Below are 4,444 nucleotides of genomic sequence, written 5' to 3'. Positions count from 1 at the left end.
TTCTAACCCCTTTTCTCTCCCCCTCACCTCCCCTCCCCCGCCCCCTTCCTCCTCATCTCCCCCGCCCCTCCCTTCTTCTTCCACATCCCCTTCCCTCCCCTTCCCTCTTCCCTCCCCCCCTTCCCTCTTCCCTCCCTTTCCCTCTTCCATCCTCTTTCCTTCCCCTTCCCTGTTAAACAGGGCTGGTGCTACCCGTAAACTTTGTAACTACTTTGTTATATAGAATGTTTACGTCTTTCTGTGCTATTTGTTGCCAGAGAGTTTCAGATCGTTCATTGAGTTATTTCCTTATGATTTCTCTTACTTAATCAATATAGTTTAGAAGAAACATACGAGTACGTTTTATATATATACATTATATATATTTATTATATCATATATATATATATATATATATTTATATATATATATATATATATATATATATATAATATATACATATGTATATTTCTTTATATATATATATATATATATATATATATATATATATATATAGTATAATATATATGTATATATATATATATATATATATATTTATATCATATATATATAATATGTATATATATATATATATATATATATATATATATATATCTATATATATATATATATTATATATATATATATATATATATATATTGAATCATAAGTTGAAGTAAATTTCAGTAAAATGCTGTGTTAAATATTGAATCCTCATCGAAATCTGTTATCGGCAGTTGGTTCCACAGATTAACAGGGCCGGTCTGCTCTTGAGTTCTGTGTATCCTCCGATTTTGTCCAGCTAATTGAGGAGGAACCGACGCACATTTCTGGTAATAGGTTAGACCTCATATTCACAGATGTTCCATCTGTTGCGAAGTTCAAGGTCTGTGAATATATCGGCACTTCTAATCATTGCGCCATTGAGATGGACATATCTGTCAATAAGCATATTCCTAATCCCGCTATTGGAAAAGTGGTCTGATTGAAATCCAGAGCCAATTAGGATCGCGTTATTGAAACTTGTCAGGCACTTAATATTCTAGATACTATATTAGATCCTGATGCCAAGAAGAAGTTAAAGGAAATACTGATGGCTATTTTTAATTAGATATGTCCAGAGAAGGGTCATCAAATTTTGGACAAATGACCAGCCATGGTTTGATGAGACATGTAGACCAAATTGAATGCATGGAGATGAAAAACGTTCAAATGGAAATGACACCATTTTTGTTGAGTCTTGCCCTGCTTCGAATAGAGCTTACCACACAGCCGAGAGAAATTACAATCATTCCATGGAGACGAAACTTAAAGGAATTACTCAGCCTCATCTGTGGTGAACCAAATTGACATCATCTATCTTTGGGTCCTGCTCGTCTCCCATTCCATTACGATTAACAGATGATGGTAGGTTGGTTACTGACCCCAGGAAAAAGGCTGAAATACTTCATCAAGCTTTTGAAGCATGCAATCAGCTGAGGATGTTCCTCTCCCTGATAAATGTCATCCTGAACCTCTTCTTACAAAATTTGCATTTCGCTCCAAGGATGTTAAGAAAATTCTGGATAATCTTCATAGCTGGGGTGGAGAAGGCCCTAATGGTTTCTTCCCTTTGTTTTTTTTCAAACGTTTCTAGCGTGTTGTTTGCTGAGTTTAGTAGATTCTATAGAATTTTATATCTTTGCGGATGAGCACGAGTTTAGTAATAAAGTGCCTGTTCCAAAGAGTGGCAAATCTGCAGATTGCCTTAACTACAGGCCAATCTCTATTCTCCCTGTGCTCTACAAAGTTGCTGATAAACTTATTTTTAAGCCACTATATAATTTGTTGAAACTAAAGGATTGTTAGCTGATAGTAATAGGAAGCAGCTAAGTACTTGCGATGCACTTTAGACTTGACGTTCCATTTGCAATGGAACCTTAATAAGGGTTTTAAGCACAGAGTAATTCCGATAGATTTTAGTGCTGCTTTCCATTTAGTAAATCACAATGCACTTATTTATAAGCTTCAAAATCTTGGCGTGGGTGGATATGTTTTAGGATTACTCCAAGATATCTTTACAGGTAGGCAGCAGCGAGTTACTGTGGAGGGGATCTTGACTGAACCAAGACCTAATGTATCTGGAGTTCCACAGGGCAGCGTTCTTGGTCCACTGATATTTTTCAGTGTATACAAATGACGACATGGTTGTTGGATTGAAAAAACAAGGTTGTCAGTATGCTGATGTGATGCAACATTTGTGGGTGTAGTAGAGTCTCCACTCTTGAGAAACGAAGCTGCCCTCAGCCTCAGTCGGGACATGGACCGGATCAGGGAATGGTGTAGTCGATTGGGTATGAGGCTGAGTTCCATTAAAACGAAAACACTATTGATTAGCAGATCTCGTACAGATTCTAGTTGTAACCTTTGACTCACATCTAACTTTTGAGAAACATTTAAAGAAAGTTTCAGCAAATGCCAGACGAAAGTTAGATATTGTTCGTAAGGCCTCATATATTTATAAGTGGTGAAATCAGTGCAACCTGTTTTAGGTCATTTGTACTCCCTTTACTAGAATACTGTTCTCCGGTGTGGATGTTTGTTTCTGCCAGAGATTTATCTCTTTTAGATAAAGTGGTTCGTAGTGGAAGGTTTCTGTATCCTAATAGTAGTAGTTATGTTTGTCACTTTTTCATAAGATGTATTTCAGCAGTGATCTTTCACATTCACAATTGATCCGAGAGCAACCAGATTCACTGAACAGCAGCACCAACATACAGTAAATGTGCCTCTCTTCGAACCTCTCAGTTCCAGAGGTCCCTTATTCCTCAGACCATTGGATTGCGGAACAGCCTCTCAGAGGAAGTCGTGCAATTGTAACATCAAAAGTTACATAACTACCCTAATACTATTCTCCTTGCATTTCAATACATTTTTATCTATTTGTTAATTTATTACTCTATTTTTTATTTTATAATAGATGGGGTCTCTTCTTTCTGTATTTCCTTTTACTTCGTCTAACTTCTTCCTAATGAGCACCATATTCTTGGGAAGCTGGAATTTCAAGTCAATGGCCCCTGTGGGCTTGTTTCATATGAATGGGTTTCTTCATCTGAATAATAGCAATATCCTTGAGGATGAAATTACATTGTATGTCTGTAACTTGTCCTTCCTTTTATTCATAGGGCCAGATACCATTTCCTGTCACATGTTACTACATAAGGTTACAGCCTGTTTTTCATATCGCTTCCTCTGATTCTATTTTTCTTTATCTTCCACAGTGTGCGGTCATATTCTCATGCTGCGATTTTGCTTTGCAGAGCAAATGCCTTGTGTACATGGCACAGCTTAACCTTAGACTTCCTTCCTCCTTACAGATTAAGAAGACCATCCATGTTTTGCTAAGTTTGTTGTACATTATAATGAACAATCATTTCGTGTGATTCCATACAGTCCACAGAGCTACAGTGGGTGTCTGTCCCCTCACTGAACTTATGGTAGTAGGGAGAAATACCTTTTAGCAGGCTTTTTTTAAGCTGAATTTTATTTACTTCTTAGCTACTTTATGCTCTCTCGCCATTCTAAATACCCTGATACCTCGGGTGGGGTTCAGATTTAAATGGAAATAAATAATGATTCTGAAACCTATGTGAGTATTCCCTCATGTGCGCACGAGAGAGAGAGAGAGAAGAGAGAGAGAGAGAGAGAGAGAGAGAGAGAGAGATTTGATATTACATTTCTTATGATGTAACTAATTCACGCCAGGAGCCACATTAAACATGAAATATCTCATATGTGTTACATTTTCATCAAATATTTAGTACAGAATATTTAATCCAGCATAATTTTAAAAAACTGGTTTTCAACTATAAAATCTAATTAGAATATTTGAAAAAATTCTTAAAAGTACATTCGAGTAAAATATCATCACTTAATACCAAATGGCTACACCGCCTCTAGCTTTAAAAAGGAGAGAGCCATTTAAACTTCGTTGAATCAAATAGCTTGATACAGTTTGAATGAATACCTTTAATTCTTCCCAGGCGAACGAATGTGTTTAAACTCCTCCCCACCATTCACTTGCATGAGCCAGTGGACACCTGACTTCGGAACCCCATCAAGGCATTTAAATCGCGTCCGCGGTTCACTGTAACGGGGCTCTTGATCGGCGGGAGTTTAAATGCCGTCTTTATGTGTTTAAGGCGCGAAAAAAAACTATTTTAGGACCGATGCGATTTCGTTATTGATTTTAAAAAAAATTAAGAAGTAAAGTATCTTCCTTCGTCTATATGTTACTATTTTTAAGGAAAATATTGCGAAAATGTATTAGTAATTTCATTAAATATATATTTTCCTAGCAACACAGGAATATTAGCGCTGCATGGAACCAGTGGTTATTCAGCACGTGGGACTAACGACTTTAAGTGACTTCCGAACCACGTCCGAGAAGTGAACTTCATCACCAAGAAAATACACATCTCTCACA

The sequence above is a fragment of the Macrobrachium nipponense genome, chromosome 2 (assembly GCF_015104395.2).
Source record: "Macrobrachium nipponense isolate FS-2020 chromosome 2, ASM1510439v2, whole genome shotgun sequence".
In the NCBI taxonomy this organism is placed as follows: Eukaryota; Metazoa; Arthropoda; class Malacostraca; order Decapoda; family Palaemonidae; genus Macrobrachium; species Macrobrachium nipponense.
Note: the sequence above shows the minus strand (reverse complement) of the source record.